The sequence below is a fragment of the Mauremys mutica genome, unplaced genomic scaffold (genome assembly GCF_020497125.1).
Source record: "Mauremys mutica isolate MM-2020 ecotype Southern unplaced genomic scaffold, ASM2049712v1 000286F_np12_subseq_1:100877_obj, whole genome shotgun sequence".
Taxonomy (NCBI): Eukaryota; Metazoa; Chordata; order Testudines; family Geoemydidae; genus Mauremys; species Mauremys mutica.
In genome coordinates, this window is record NW_025422900.1 from 30,544 (window position 1) to 47,852 (window position 17,309).

Below are 17,309 nucleotides of genomic sequence, written 5' to 3' on the forward strand. Positions count from 1 at the left end.
TACAAACTTAGATGCTTCTCACCACAGGCTGGCTGGTTGCCCTTCATCAAGGCTCTCTCCTTTGATCAGTGCTTCAGTCGCTTGGTGGTGGTTTCTGTAGTTGGAGTTAGAAGAGAGAGCGCATTGCAAACGTCTCTCCTTTTTATTATGTTCTTTCCTCTTGGCTTTGTGCCCCACCCCTTCAGAGTCAGCTGAGCATTACCTCATTGTAGTCCCAAACTGACCAAGGAAAGGGGGGTGACTCACTCAAGAGTCCAACAGATCCTTTGTTGCTGCCTAGGCTGGTGTACTTTGTTCCTGTGAGTCTGGGCTGGGTTTGTCCCATACATGCCCTGATGAGGTGTGAACTGCCCCTCTGTTCTTGAAGAGTTTTGCCTGGGCTTGTTTTAAGCCATGAGGACATATTTTCAGCCTCACAACTATATACATGAAATTACAACCTATAATATTACTATAACAACAATACTCAGTGCATCATGAGCCTTCCAAAGACACCCAACATGACAAACGTTGCATTGGATACCACACAATCATATTATAAGGATGAACATGAGGGTGCAAGGTGTTCCCCCGAGGTACAGAGTGTCACAGTGATCAAACTGAAAGCCTATCTTTTATCAAAGTCATTTAAAAGAAAGAGCAATTTATGAGCACTTTCAACCAGCATTTGATGATCTTTCATTGAAGAGAGACTTGCTGAGTTGAGTTATCTGGAAAAGATTGAGACAAAAGGTATTAATTACAGACTTTTCTTTTGAATGCATAACCAGACTAGAGTACCCTCTCTTGGGGAGAAGGAGAGGAGTTGTGTCATTTTGGGCTTTGTCATAAATTTAAGCACCAAGAACTAGTGATCGTGAATATGAAGGGGGAGCCATTGCCACAACATGCCCTCTTTAGGCCTATTGCTTGTACCAGGTTCCTCCACCTTTCCCCATTCCCATGATACCCACACCACAACTGCCACAGGAGCTGCTGTTTTGTCTTCACTCTAACAATTTCCTGGGAGAACAGTCATGAGAGAGAATAAACACATTCTGCGGGTCTGTGGGAAATTATTCAGCTCCTGTCAGTAGTAGGGCTGCTTTCTACGCTCCATTCTTTGCAAAAGCCCAATGTTCCAATGTCACTCCCATCCCCAGCATGATGTGCCCTCTGTCTGGACAGACACTGATCCCCACAAGACTTTTTTCCTATCTCCACAGCTGGATAAATGTCCCCATATGCCTGATATTGACAGCTGCAGTACTTTTCTGAAATTGCACCCTGCAATCCACTGGGGCCCTGCTGTCATTACTATGAGGATTTTTTATTTGAAGCTCCTGGCAGAGTCTATTGTTCTTTGGGGTACACTAGGTCCAAGACTAACACACCTTGTGCTGGGTGGCAGCACACAGGGTCTCCCTTAGTCCTGGCCTTGACTCAGCAGTTATGGAAGCAACTACAGGCTACACTAACAGTATGATGGTTAAGGTATATGGTGTATTTGTGGGGTTATCTCCCATCCAACTTGAAAAATCTAAAATTAAGTTACCACTTCTAAAAAGTGGCCTCAAATAAAAGGAGCAGAATCCTCGTAGTTAACCTGATTGGTAATTCCACCAAAATGTGGATTGTGTCAGAATTTGCTTAGTAAAGTATAAAATGGCCCATTATACACAAAACCAGCAGGGGGAGCTAGATATTATCTGAGTGCAGCTGTGAAGTGGCTGGACAAGAGAATTGTAATGGGGATGTAGCTGAAGGGGGTCCTTCCACATCCTGGTCTGATGCCTGAGCATATTTTCATTAAAACAAATTATTGGATAAAAGTGACTTACTCTGTGTCAATTGGTCTGCAGCACTTACCATCACACGTTTACACAGCGCAGAGCTAAGAGGATCACAGTAACTAGCAGAATCAGTGTAATAATCCCAAGGACTGCAATAATATACAACCAGCCTGAGCACTGAGAGGTGGGACCTGCCCATAAGAAAAGGAAGAGGTGGTTTGCAATGGAATGAAGCTGCTGACGTTTAGCACTGTGTTGCCTGTTTTGCCTCCCAGAGAAATACCTTTTCCATCACTGGAGAAAACTCATACCCATAATCTGACCTGCTCTAATTTCTAGCCTGAAAATGTGAACTTCAAAGGCTGAAAACCCAGACAGCAAATAAAAAGAACCCCAAATGTACTATCTTTAAGGTCTCCAAATTGTTAAGCCAATCTCTAGATTTTGGAGGCCTGACCCATAACGTTGAATGCTTGTGGTTCTACTTTATAGAAGTGGTAAATAACCTGAGCCTTATGAAGAGATGGAAAGCAGGTGGGGCTTGAGAGTGAACACAGTGGGAGAGAAGCAAAGGGGAGGACAAGGAAATGGTTTGATACAAAGAAGACAAAGAGCTGCTTATTGCCATTCCTTAATGCTTATGCATAGCTCTACCAATGCCCCTCAGTCCTGCCCTGCAGCCCCCTGCTATTCCAGTCCTGGGCTCCCCACACAGCTCTGCCAATGCCCCTCAGTCCTGCCCTGCAGCCCCCGCGGCTATTCCAGTGCTGGGCTCCCCACACAGCTCTGCCAATGCCCCCACAGTCCTGCCCTGCAACCCCTGCGGCTATTCCTGCCCTGGGCTCCCCACACAGCTCTGCCAATGCCCCTTAGTCCTGCCCTGCAACCCTCCTGCTATTCCTGTGCTGTAGTCTCCCTTGAGGAGAAACCTGCCATTCATGCCAACCTATGCTATTCTGGGGGGACCGTACCAAGATTTACAAGAGGACCACCAAACTCCTCTTAAGTTTTGAAGTAATCGGGATTTTAACACAAGCTTTCAGAGGTAAAAGGCAGTTTCTCTAGTCTATTCTTCTGGATAGACCATCTATTGTATTTACATTTATGATGTAGGGGAAAAAAGTTTAATCCATTAATCCCCACCTCCATCATTTCTGCTCCCACTCATAATGTTTGTCTTAACATCCATTCATTTCTTCTTCCCATCTCCATTCCTCTACACTTACCTTGTTTTCTCTAAGTGAAATTCCCTGTCTGTTGCTGGAGCTAGGCTGCTGCCCCCTGTGGTTTTTTAAAGGTATTTAAATAAGGAGAGGGAAGTGGTTGAGATCCTTTATGAGGCATTTCAGCCTGGAGGGTATTAGAACAAAACGTTAAAAACCTGAAACAGCTAGGTATTTACAATGGAAAAAGCAATAAACACTTAGCAGGGCTAAGAAGGACACAGCCCTAGTAATATGTCAACACACCAGAGTCACAAACAAGATTTGTTAGGCCAGAGGCTAATCCCAGTTACACTGGTGTAAAATTAGGAGGAACTTCACTGAAATCAACCAAGTTTTTCTATATTTACACCGTTGTAATTGAGATCAGATTCTGACCCACTCTGTCTTCAGATTGTCCACCACGCTTTACCAAGAAACACATACTGAGACATTTGGTCTGTCTTTTATTTGTGGTAAGAAATGCAGATTAATGGAAAAACATCCTGTGTGCTCGTTTAGCATTTTTCTGTGGTTAGCATTGCCTCTAAAAATATCTTAAAGGCTCCTGTTGTTTTCCGTTCATTCATGAAGTGTTTACTGGTGTTATTTAGAACATGCTTTATATTATCAGTAATGCTGAAAATTAAAAGGCACAAACAGAGTATTTATAGGGTGAATAAATAGCTCAGATTCATCCCTGGTACACTTCCTCTGACTTCAGTGGAGTATCACAAGGGATTAATTTGCTCTCTGGCTTAACTACTCTATAATAACTTTTCTTTCAGTGTCTCAATCTCATCTTTATTACTCTTATTCTTCTTCTTCCTCGGTTTTCATTTAACATAGATAAGTAAGATTTAAAATGAACATCTTCACTACAATCATATTCACTTTTAAAAATTGTGTTTACTTTCAGAGCTGGTTTCAAAAATGGAAAAAAACATAATATATTTTAAAATAATTTCCCCTCAAAATAACTTTTTTAAAATTTATTAGAATTTACTAAAAATGTAATCAAATTTTATTACCCTTTTTTGTTTATCATTTATCATTTCCACAATAGAAAATTTTCTAAAATGTTTCTAAATTTTGAAAGTTTTAAAAATCTCACCGTGTGAGTAAGCTGACCAAGATATTTTAAAAGCATTTAGAAAATCCCCAAAATGAAGGATTTTGATAAAAATATCAATTATATTTAAAGACCTATAACCCCCAATGAAATATAATTTATTTGTAAAATTCTTTGCATTTTTAAATTGTTAGACTAGCTATGCTTACTTTCTGTTTTCCCCTAAATAACAAAAACAATCTACAACTGTAATGGTGGGATTTTAAAATACGTTCATTGTTGTCCTAACTGCTCCAACTGAAGTCATTGAGTTCAGTGCAAATAGGGTTAAGCCAGTGCTGAGCACTCTTGAAAATTCCAGTCAAAATGTTTTTTTCTTAGAGTTTTTTATTTACTGTTTGGTCATAGAGTGAAGTTTCTTTAGCCTTTTCTAATTTGCACTTTCTGAAAAGATGTATGTTATTGTATGTTGTTATATTTATGATAAACTACATACAACTTTTTCAACAGTAATGTGAATATATGTAAATATATCTGTGTACAGATGCATAAAGAGAATGTGGTGATAGTTGTGATGGATGTAGCTACAAAACTGGTAAGTTTTCAGTATTCTACAATTACATTTCTATACTCCAATCCTGCAAATACACACATGCTTAACTTTATTATTGGGAACCTTACTATCAGACAGCTGACTCCCATTTAAACCAAATGAGAGTTAGGCTTCTAAGCAGGTTAGGCATCTATCTGCATCTTTAGTTATCTAAATACCTTTGAAAATATGGCCTAAATCACTTAGCCTGGTCTACACTACAGGGTTGGGTCGAATTTAGCTGTGTTAGGTCAATTTAAAAATGACTGTGTTCCGTCGACCTAAAGGGCTCTTAAAATTGACTTCTGTACTCCTCCCTGATGAGGGAGTAGCGCTAAAATTGACCTTGCTGAGTTGAATTTGGGGTAGTGCAGACACAAATCGATGGTATTGGCCTCCAGGAGCTATCCCAGAGTGCTCCATTGTGACCACTCTGGACAGCACTTTGAAGTCCAATGCACAGGAAAAGCCCCTGGAACTTTTAAATTTCATTTCCTGTTTGGTCAGCATGGCGAACTCAGCAGCACTCAGCAGCACAGGTGACCATGCAGTCCCCCCAGAATCGTAGACGGTAGAATGTTTCTATGCTCCCCCATCATCTCCGTCCCTGAGGTTATCGCAGATTAGAAGGCGAAAAAAACTCACTCACGATGACATGTTTTCCGAGCTCATGCAGTCCTCCCACACTGATAGGGCCCAGCTTAATGCATGGAAGCATTCAATGGCAGAGGCCAGGAAAGAATTAAGTAAGCACGAAGAGCAGAGGCTAATGGGGGAGCAAACAGACATGATTAAGTGCCTGTTGGAGCTGCAGGAAAGCCAACGAGTGTACAGACCCCCGCTGCATCCACTGTATAACTGCCTACCCTCCTCCCCATATTCCATAGCCTCCTCACCCAGACTCCCAAGAATGTGGAGGGGGGAAGGGGGAAGGCTCCGGGCAACCAGCCACTCCACTCCAGAGGATGGCCCAAGCAACAGAAAGCTGTAATTCAAACAGTTAGATTTTTATTGTGGCTACAATAAGCAATGTGGCCTTGTCCTTCCCTCCTCCTCCATCCCACTCGGGCTACCATTATCTCTTTTTTTTTAATTAATAAAGAAAGAATGCATGGTTTCAAAACAATAGTTACATTATTTCAAAGGTTCAGAGGGTGGTTGGATTACAGGGAATTAAAATCAACAAAGGGGGTGGGTTTGCATTAAGGAGAAACACACACAAATGTCACATCGAAGCCTGACCAGTCATGAAGCTGGTTTTCAAAGCCTCTCTGATGCGCAGTGCGCCTTGCTGTGCTCTTCTAATCACTCTGGTGTCTGGTTGCTCAAAACTGGATGCCTGTCTATTTGCCTCAACCTCCCACCCCGCCATAAACGTCTCCCCCTTACTCTCACAGATATTATGCAGCACACAGCAAGCAGGATGGGAATTTTGGTTGCAGTGAGGTCTGACCAACAGCGCCAGCAAGCTTTTAAACATCCAAAGGCACATTCTACCACCATTCTGCACTTGCTCGGCCTATAGTTGAACTGCTCCTTACTACTGTCCAGGCTTCATGAGCCATGGAAGCAAGGGGTAGGCTGGAGTAGGTGCGACCACACAGTGCTGCCAGCTGGGAGAGCAGCCTGAGGCAGAAATCTTCAGCTCACATGATAGAATCATAGAATCACGGAATCATAGACTTTAAGGTCAGAAGGGACTATTATGATCATCTAGTCTGACCTCCTGCACAATGCAGGCCACAGAATCTCACCCTGTATCAAACCTGTGTCTGAGCCATTGAAGTCCTCAAATCATGGTTTAAAGACTTCAAAGTGCAGAAAATCTTCCTGCAAGTGACCCGTACCCCACGCTGCAGAGGAAGGTGAAAACCCCCCAGGGCTTCTGCCAATCTGCTCTGGAGGAAAATTTCTTCGCGACCCTAAATATGGTGATCAGCTAAACCCTAAGCATGTGGACAAGACTCACCAGCCAGACACTCAGGAAAGAATTCTCTGTAGTAACTCAGATCCCATCGTATCTAACATCCCATCACAGACCAGTGGGCATATTTACCACTAGTAGTCAAAGACGAATTAATTGCCAAAATTAGGCTATCCCACTATACCATCCCCTCCATAAACTTATCAAGCTTAGTCTTGAAGCCAGATATGTCTTTTGCCCCCACTACTCCCCTTGGAAGGCTGTTCCAGAACTTCACTCCTCTGATGGTTAGAAACCTTCATCTAATTTCAAGTCTAAACTTTCTGATAGCCAGTTTATATCCATTTGTTCTGTGTCCACATTGGTACTGAGCTGAAATAATTCCTCTCCCTCCCTGGTATTTATTCCTCTGATATATTTATAGAGAGCAATCATATCGCCCCTCAACCTTCTTTTGGCTAGGCTAAACAAGCCAAGCTCTTTCAGTCTCCTTTCATAAGACAGGTTTTCCATTCCTCGGATCATCCTAGTAGCCCGTCTCTGAACCTGTACCAGTTTGAATTCATCCTTCTTAAACATTGGAGATCAGAACTGCACACAGTATTCCAGATGAGGTCTCACCAGTGCCTTGTATAACGGTACTAACACCTCCTTATCTTTGCTGGAAATACCTCGCCTGATGCATCCCAAGACCGCATTAGCTTTTTTCATGGCCATAATACATTGGCGGCTCATAGTCATCCTGTGATCAACCAATACTCCGAGGTCCTTCTCCTCTGTTACTTCCAACTGATGCATCCCCTTCTTATAACAATAGTTCTTGTTATTAATCCCTAAATGCATGACCTTGCACTTTTCACTATTAAATTTCATCCTATTACTATTACTCCAGTTTACAAGGTCATCCAGATCTTCCTGTATGATATTGTGGTCCTTCTCTGTATTGGCAATACCTCCCAGCTTTGTGTCATCCGCAAACTTTATTAGCACATTCCCACTTTTTGTGCCAAGGTCAGTAATAAAAAGATTAAATAAGATTGGTCCCAAAATCGATCCCTGAGGAACTCCACTAGTAACTTCCCTCCAGCCTGACAATTCACCTTTCAGTACGACCCGTTGTAGTCTCCCCTTTAACCAGTTCCTTATCCGCCTTTCAATTTTTCATATTGATCCCCATCTTTTCCAATTTAACTAATAATTCCCCATGTGCCTTACTGAAATGCCTTACTGAAATCGAGGTAAATTAGATCCACTGCATTTCCTTTGTCTAAAAAATCTGTTACCTTCTCAAAGAAGGAGATCAGGTTGGTTTGGCATGATCTACCTTTTTCAAAACCATGTTGTATTTTGTCCCAATTACCATTGACCTCAATGTTCTTGACTACTTTTTCCTTCAAATTTTTTTCCCAAGACCTTGCATACTACAGATGTCACACTCAGGAGGAGGGATAGTTCAGTGGTTTGAGCATTGGCTTGTTAAACCCAAGGTTATGAGTTCAATTCTTGAGGGGGTGATTTGGGGATTGGTCCTGCTTTGAGCAGGGGGTTGGACTAGATGACCTCCTGAGGTCCCTTCCAACCCTAATAATCTATGATTCTATAACAGGCATGTAGTTGCCCAGATCACTTTTCCCCCCTTTCTTAAAGATAGGAACTATGTTAGCAATTCTCCAGTCATACAGTACAACCCCAGAGTTTACAGATTCATTAAAAATTCTTGCTAATGAGCTTGCAATTTCATGTGCCAATTCCTTTAATATTCTTGGATGAAGATTATCTGGGCCCCCTGATTTCATCCCATTAAGCTGTTCGAGTTTGGCTTCTACCTCGGATGTGGTAATATCTACCTCCATATCCTCATTCCTATTTGTCATCCTTCCATGATCCCTAAGCTCCTCATTAGACTCATTAAAGACTGAGGCAAAGTATTTATTTAGATATTGGGCCATGCCTAGATTATCCTTAACCTCCACTCCATCCTCAGTGTTTAGTGGTCCCACTTCTTCTTTCTTTGTTTTCTTCTTATTTATATGGCTATAGAACCTTTTACTATTGGTTTTAATTCCATTTGCAAGGTCCAACTCTACATGGCTTTTGGCCTTTCTAACTTTATCCCTACATGTTCTGACATCAATAAGGTAGCTTTCCTTGCTGATCACTCCCATCTTCCATTCCTTGTAGGCTTTCTACTTTTTCTTAATCACCTCTCTGAGATGCTTGCTAATCCAGCTTGGTCTACAACTCCTGCCTATGAATTTTTTCCCCTTTCTTGGGATGCAGACTTCTGATAGTTTCTGCAACTTTGACTTGAAGCAATTCCAGGCTTCATCCACCTTTAGATCCCCAAGTTCTTCAGTCCAATCCACTTCCCTAACTAATTTCCTTAATTCTTTAAAGTTAGCCCTTTTGAAATAAAAAACCCTAATCCCAAATCTATTTTTGTTTATCCTTCCATTTAGTTTAAACTGAATTAGCTTATGATCGCTCGAACCAAGGTTGTCCCCTTCAACCATTTCTTCTATGAGGTCCTCACTACTCACCAAAACCAAATCTAAAATGGCATCCCCTCTTGTTGGCTCAGCAACTACTTGGTGAAGGAATCCATCAGCTATCGCATCTAGGAAAATCTGAGCCCTATTATTACTACTAGCACTTGTCCTCCAGTCTATTCCAGGCAGGACTGAATCTCCATGAGCAGCAGTACCACATCTGCCAGCAGCACCCAAGAGGACCTGAGCTCATCGCTGGGGAGCAGAGTTGCAGGGGAAGTGGTGGAGCCACACACCATGCCCTGCAGGTTGCTAGGAGCCAGGAAGGGAAGACGTTCCCAGAACCCCTGGCCAAGCTACATATCCAACGAGGATGGTTAGCAGTCCTACTTCTCTGTCTGCTGAGAAGGCAAGGAGCTGCTGCTGTGTAGCAATGCCATCTGCTGCAGGTGCTTCTGTGTGAAATGCTTGGAGGTCCTGGTAGGACAAAGTACCTCAGCCAAGGCAAAAGAGCAAGAGCCCTGGAGCTGTTAGAATCATAGATTATTAGGGTTGGAAGGGACCTCAAGAGATCATCTAGTCCAACCCCCTGCTCAAAGCAGGACCAATCCCCAAATGGACCCCTCAAAGACTGAACTCACAACCCTGGGTTTAGCAGGCCAATGCTCAAACCACTGAGCTATCCCTCCCCCACATAGAAGTGCTATGGGGTGTTACAGTGCCGACTGGACTGGAATGTATGGCTGCAAGACTTCTTCACCAGTGACAAAGGACAGGAATATGATGCACCTAAAATCTAAAAAGGCCTGCACATTTCCCAGAGTCACTACCCTTGATAACAGAACGTCAGTGATTGCATTGGCAACTTGGATCACAGCAGGCCCCACAGTCGACTTGCCCACAACAGCAGCAGTGACAGTGAGTTGAGCGGGCTCCATGCTTGCTGTGGTATGGCATCTGCATGGGTAACCCAGGAAAAAAGGTGCGAAATGATTGTCTGCCATTACTTTCATGGAGGGAGGAGCAACTGACGACATGTACCCAAAACCACCTGCGACAATGTTTTTGCCCCATCAGGCATTGGGAGCTTAACTCTGCTCCATAAGTCAATGCTAGTCACCAATTTAATGTGCTTAGTGGGGACATACGCAATAGACTGTATAAAATCAATTTCTAAAAATCAACTTCTATAAAATCAATCTAATTTCGTAGTGTAGACATAACCTTAGATGCTTTTGAAAATTTTACCTTCAGTCTATTGGGTCTTCATGTGACCTCTCTTTTTTTTTTTTTGCTTTATACCTAGCGTCTTCTAGTCTTCCAGCCACATTTAGGTTTATTACCAATTCCATAAAATAAAGTGAGGGTGAAGGTAATGAAATGAAGGTAACTATTTACATAAATACTCTGTTACACCTGACACACTTATGGACAAATAGGGTTGGACATAAATCAGGAAAAGACAAAAAGGTTTTGATTGGAGCTGGCCAGAAAATGAGGATTTCCCCCCCCCCTCCCCCGATGGAAAAGCTATATGAAAACATTTTTTTTACTTAACCTTAATTTGATTTTTTTAAATGTTCATCAAAACCTCAAAAACCTGAAAACTGAAAATTTGGGCTGAGACGAGCCCACCTGCCCCCACCCCCAAAAAAAATTATCAAAAAAAACCTAGACACTTCCTTCAAAATATTTCAGTTTGTCAAAAACACAGAAGAGAATTTTTGACCAGCCCTAGTTTTGATGTAAGGTTCCCTCAATAAAGACTCGATCCTACAAGTTCTGATTGGAGTCAATGGGAGTTTGAGGTGCTCAGAACCTCACAGGATTGGGCACCAAAACAGCTAATAGCTGTCACTATATGTAAGCCATTGAGAAACACAATATCGCCACTGTGTTTCCTTGCAGGAGCACAGCAGTCCCTGTGTCTGATTCATTGTTTTTACAATTAGTTTCAGATACTGCAGATACTGCAACTGGCAAATAAAAAGTGTTCAATATCCCTTCCCCAAGGAATTTTGAATGCCAATCTAATAAATAACCCTGGTTAAAAAAAACAGTTACAACTATTTTCCTCCCTTTGTGTAGAAGACATTTACCACAGAAAACAATCAAAATCTTTCCACAACCTTTCTTGGAAGCCTATTCCAGAGCTTAACTACCCTCGTAGTTACAAGGTTTTCCTAATATCTAACCTATATCTCCCTTACTGCAGATTAAACCCATTACTGCTCGTCCTACCGTCAGTGGACCTGGAGAATAATTGATCCCCATCCTCTTTATAAAAGCATATGTGAAGACTGTTTTCAAGTCCTCCCTCAGTCTTCTTGTCTCAAAATTAAACATGTCTAGTTTAGTTTGAACCTTTCCTAATGGTTCAGGTTTTCTAAACCTTTTATCATTTTTGTTGCTCTCCTCTGGACTCTCTCTCCAATTTGTCCACATCTTTCTTAAAATGTGGTGCCCAGAATTGGACACAGTACTGCAGCTATTAAATGAATCCTAGACTACATGCAATATGATTATTTTAATGGAGTACAAACATGATAAAACACAAAAGAAGATGGATTTTCATATTTCCCAAGATACTGTAATACCTGAACGGGTAGCCTCTGATGTGCTGTCAGATTTCCAATGTACTTTCACCTCAGCATAGGTACTCCTCTCTCCTGTAAGGAGACACAAAATGCTGTCAACAGTAGACCTTTGGATTATCAAGGCCCAGTCCTGCATGGTTCTTGTCATAGGTCTCACCCCCACTTAGAGCAGTTGGGTTCCAATATGGGGACCTGCATGAATCCTTCTTCTAAACTAAAATCCTAGTTTAGATCTAGTAAAAGCTGCCACCACCCAATCAGGAACGTGGATTGGGACACAGTCCTTCCCCAAAATCCTTGGGGATCCCAAGAGCCCCAAATCCATGGAGTTCTTACACCCAGGAGAAATAAACCATTCCCCCCTGTTTCCTCCCCCCTCCCTTTTCCTAGGAGAGACACCGGGATCTAACTACAGAGGGATACCTCCCTCCTCCTCTTTCCCTGAGAATCCACCCAAGGAAAGACCAACCAAGTCCTTAATAGAAAAGAATTTATTAAAGAATAAAAAAGAAAGTCACTGTCTCTGTAACCAAGATGGAACAATATACAGGTCTAAACTTATCAATCTCTGGAGAGAATCCCCCCTCCTTTCTTTTTCAGTAAAAGCAATAATAGTACAGAATTAAAGAAATTCCTTCAGCAACACACAATTGCAAATGTAGAAATCAAATTATAAGACTAATCCGCCTTTCTAATTAATACTCACTATTGAATAGTAGAAACTACTCCAGGAGAACTTGGAGACATGACTGGCCTCTCTTAGATCCAAAAAGAGAACGCTCTAACAAAGAACACAGACAAAGGCTTCCCTCCACAGAGATTTGAAATTATCTTGTCTCTGATTGGTCCTCTGGTCAGGTGGTCATCAGGTACTGCATGTTAACCCTTTACAGGTAAAAGAGACCTTAACCCTTAACTATCTGTTTATGACACGCCCCCCAAATCGCAGACAGTGGGGGACCCACACTGGCGGTGAGTTCCTTCTAGAACTTTAAAATAAACAGATTAACAAAACACATGCACTATTACATATACTACTAAGTATGTAAACAACAAGGTATTTGACATTGAAGAACACTTTTTATGCATTTGACCGGACGTACTTGGCAACGTCCTTGCCCATCCCCTCCCAGTGGAAGGCCTTTCCCAACCTGTCCTTGGTTCTGTTTACCCCAGAATGACCACTGGGATGTCATGGCCCAAGCTTAAGAGCTTGTCCCGGTACTTAGTTGGAACTACCAACTGTTTTTGAGGATTTTGGCCTGTCTGGTGTCCACCAGAAAGAGTCTTGTTATATAAAAGTCCTTGTTTTACAACAAACTGGGATCGATTAGAAGAGCTGAGAGGCGGAGGGTTTCTCCGTGCCGCCGCCCAAGCTTTTTTAAGGCTGTCATCGGCTTCCTGCTCAGTCTGGAACTGTTCCCTTGAGGTTGGAGACACCAGTTCCTTCGTAGACTGTGGACTTGGGCTTGATCCCTCTGGAAGCAATGTAGGTGATGAGGTTGTTTCCGGTGACTGTGGACCGCTCTCCGCTGGTGCACAAGGTGATATTTCAGGCTCTGGCTGAGCCTCTTGGGTAGAGTTGTTTGCTGCTTCTTCCAGTTCAGGCCCGTTGGCGCCCCCTGGCGGTGGAGTTGCAAGTGCTGGCGTCAGTGCTGGCACTGGTTCTGCCGCTGGTTGCTCTTCCAGTTCTGGTCCTGGGACTGGATGTACTATGGCTGCTGTAGTTGTTGGCATGGGATCCGGTTCCACCACCTTGGTCTGGGTCTCTGGTAACACAGACGGGGTCCTGGTGGATGGCTCAGGAACAGGGATGGGAGTGCCTGCTTGTTTGGCCTGGCTGCGGGTAACCACTCCCCCCCTCTTGGCCAGCTGCACAGGGTTGGCCAAGTTTTCCCCTAGTAGCATGGGGATGGAATAATTGTCATAGACAGCAAAAGTCCACTTTCCTGACCAGTCCTTGTACTGGTCTTCAGGGATACTGTACTCATGGCAGGTCCTTTTAAAAAATTTTAAGAAGGCCTCAGTGTCCTCACCTGCCATGTAGGTGGGAAATTTCTTGGGATGGGGAACAGTGCCTGGAGAAGGATTGTTAGGGTTGGCTGGAACATTTGGGTTAGCTCTTGCTGATCCCAGGGCCTGCTGGTGGGCCTCCCTCTGGAGCTCCAACGCCCTCCTGTGGTCAGCCTCTCTGACTTGTTGCTTCTCCATGTCTTTCTTGTGGTCAGCTGTTTGACTGGTACTCATGTCTTTGTGCTTTCTGGTGCTGGCCACACCCCTCTGCAGTCAGTGAACTGTTTACCCCAATTCCTACCCCTTTCTATTCCCGGAGAGACTGAATAGAAAAGAAACAAAAACTTTGTATTTGCATTTGGTGTTATGCTGATGTAGCTGGTTCACAGATACCAACTGTGCTTTAGACTGAGAAAGAGAAAAAAAAATGTCCCCCTCCTCCTTTCAGCACTAAACAAACCGGTTTTGCAACTGTGTCTTGCAAATTGCTAAGTACCCTCTCAGTAGGTGTCCCTTCTAACAAAAGCCTTGTTAGAAAACCTAATTCCCTCCAGCCAACCTTGCTGAAGATTTCTTCTAACCCTGAAAAACTGCTTTAAAACTCCCTTTTCCTCAAGCTGCCTGTCCAAGCAACCAGAAAGAAAAACTGCTTCCAACAAAGCCTGCTGGAAAACTTAATTCCCTCCAGCCAACCTTGCTGAAGTTTCCTTCTAACAATACCAGTTAGAAACTGAATACTTGTAACCCCCCGCCCTTCTCTCAGGTTGCTTTCCTGCTCTAGAAGAAGAGAATAGCTCCCTTCAGCTTAGCCCAGCTGAAAAAAAACTCCTTCTAACAAAGCCAGTTAGAAAACCTTATCTGTTTGCCTTCGGGGTATCTCTCCCTCCTAACCTGCAGTCCTGCTTTAGGAGAAGAGAATAGCAATCGCTGTCTGGTTCAGAAAAATCCGTCACCGCTGCCCACCATGTCATAGGTCTCACCCCCACTTAGAGCTGTTGGGTTCCAATATGGGGACCTGCATGAATCCTTCTTCTAAACTAAAATCCTAGTTTAGATCTAGTAAAAGCTGCCACCACCCAATCAGGAACGTGGATTGGGACACAGTCCTTCCCCAAAATCCTTGGGGATCCCAAGAGCCCCAAATCCATGGAGTTCTTACACCCAGGAGAAATAAACCATTCCCCCCTGTTTCCTTCCCCCTCCCTTTTCCTAGGAGAGACACCGGGATCTAACTACAGAGGGATACCTCCCACCTCCTCTTTCCCTGAGAATCCACCCAAGGAAAGACCAACCAAGTCCTTAATAGAAAAGAATTTATTAAAGAATAAAAAAGAAAGTCACTGTCTCTGTAACCAAGATGGAACAATATACAGGTCTAAACTTATCAATCTCTGGAGAGAATCCCCCCTCCTTTCTTTTTCAGTAAAAGCAATAACAGTACAGAATTAAAGAAATTCCTTCAGCAACACACAATTGCAAATGTAGAAATCAAATTATAAGACTAATCCGCCTTTCTAATTAATACTCACTATTGAATAGTAGAAACTACTCTAGGAGAACTTGGAGACTTGACTGGCCTCTCTTAGATCCAAAAAGAGAACGCTCTAACAAAGAACACAGACAAAGGCTTCCCTCCACAGAGATTTGAAATTATCTTGTCTCTGATTGGTCCTCTGGTCAGGTGGTCATCAGGTACTGCATGTTAACCCTTTACAGGTAAAAGAGACCTTAACCCTTAACTATCTGTTTATGACACGCCCCCCAAATCGCAGACAGTGGGGGACCCACACTGGCGGTGAGTTCCTTCTAGAACTTTAAAATAAACAGATTAACAAAACACATGCACTATTACATATACTACTAAGTATGTAAACAACAAGGTATTTGACATTGAAGAACACTTTTTATGCATTTGACCGGACGTACTTGGCAACGTCCTTGCCCATCCCCTCCCAGTGGAAGGCCTTTCCCAACCTGTCCTTGGTTCTGTTTACCCCAGAATGACCACTGGGATGTCATGGCCCAAGCTTAAGAGCTTGTCCCGGTACTTAGTTGGAACTACCAACTGTTTTTGAGGATTTTGGCCTGTCTGGTGTCCACCAGAAAGAGTCTTGTTATATAAAAGTCCTTGTTTTACAACAAACTGGGATCGATTAGAAGAGCTGAGAGGCGGAGGGTTTCTCCGTGCCGCCGCCCAAGCTTTTTTAAGGCTGTCATCGGCTTCCTGCTCAGTCTGGAACTGTTCCCTTGAGGTTGGAGACACCAGTTCCTTCGTAGACTGTGGACTTGGGCTTGATCCCTCTGGAAGCAATGTAGGTGATGAGGTTGTTTCCGGTGACTGTGGACCGCTCTCCGCTGGTGCACAAGGTGATATTTCAGGCTCTGGCTGAGCCTCTTGGGTAGAGTTGTTTGCTGCTTCTTCCAGTTCAGGCCCGTTGGCGCCCCCTGGCGGTGGAGTTGCAAGTGCTGGCGTCAGTGCTGGCACTGGTTCTGCCGCTGGTTGCTCTTCCAGTTCTGGTCCTGGGACTGGATGTACTATGGCTGCTGTAGTTGTTGGCATGGGATCCGGTTCCACCACCTTGGTCTGGGTCTCTGGTAACACAGACGGGGTCCTGGTGGATGGCTCAGGAACAGGGATGGGAGTGCCTGCTTGTTTGGCCTGGCTGCGGGTAACCACTCCCCCCCTCTTGGCCAGCTGCACAGGGTTGGCCAAGTTTTCCCCTAGTAGCATGGGGATGGAATAATTGTCATAGACAGCAAAAGTCCACTTTCCTGACCAGTCCTTGTACTGGTCTTCAGGGATACTGTACTCATGGCAGGTCCTTTTAAAAAATTTTAAGAAGGCCTCAGTGTCCTCACCTGCCATGTAGGTGGGAAATTTCTTGGGATGGGGAACAGTGCCTGGAGAAGGATTGTTAGGGTTGGCTGGAACATTTGGGTTAGCTCTTGCTGATCCCAGGGCCTGCTGGTGGGCCTCCCTCTGGAGCTCCAACGCCCTCCTGTGGTCAGCCTCTCTGACTTGTTGCTTCTCCATGTCTTTCTTGTGGTCAGCTGTTTGACTGGTACTCATGTCTTTGTGCTTTCTGGTGCTGGCCACACCCCTCTGCAGTCAGTGAACTGTTTACCCCAATTCCTACCCCTTTCTATTCCCGGAGAGACTGAATAGAAAAGAAACAAAAACTTTGTATTTGCATTTGGTGTTATGCTGATGTAGCTGGTTCACAGATACCAACTGTGCTTTAGACTGAGAAAGAGAAAAAAAAATGTCCCCCTCCTCCTTTCAGCACTAAACAAACCGGTTTTGCAACTGTGTCTTGCAAATTGCTAAGTACCCTCTCAGTAGGTGTCCCTTCTAACAAAAGCCTTGTTAGAAAACCTAATTCCCTCCAGCCAACCTTGCTGAAGATTTCTTCTAACCCTGAAAAACTGCTTTAAAACTCCCTTTTCCTCAAGCTGCCTGTCCAAGCAACCAGAAAGAAAAACTGCTTCCAACAAAGCCTGCTGGAAAACTTAATTCCCTCCAGCCAACCTTGCTGAAGTTTCCTTCTAACAATACCAGTTAGAAACTGAATACTTGTAACCCCCCGCCCTTCTCTCAGGTTGCTTTCCTGCTCTAGAAGAAGAGAATAGCTCCCTTCAGCTTAGCCC

The 17,309-nt window shown here is 43.6% G+C and overlaps 1 long non-coding RNA gene across 1 annotated transcript; it reads right to left on the reverse strand.

Moving 5' to 3' along the window:
• Positions 1-477: 477 nt before the first annotated feature.
• Positions 478-11,812, reverse strand: LOC123357050. The gene is made up of 3 exons (XR_006575497.1): positions 11,649-11,812; positions 1,849-1,963; positions 478-710 (listed from the first exon to the last, which is right to left on the reverse strand). It is a non-coding gene; the product is annotated as an uncharacterized LOC123357050 (long non-coding RNA).
• Positions 11,813-17,309: the final 5,497 nt, after the last annotated feature.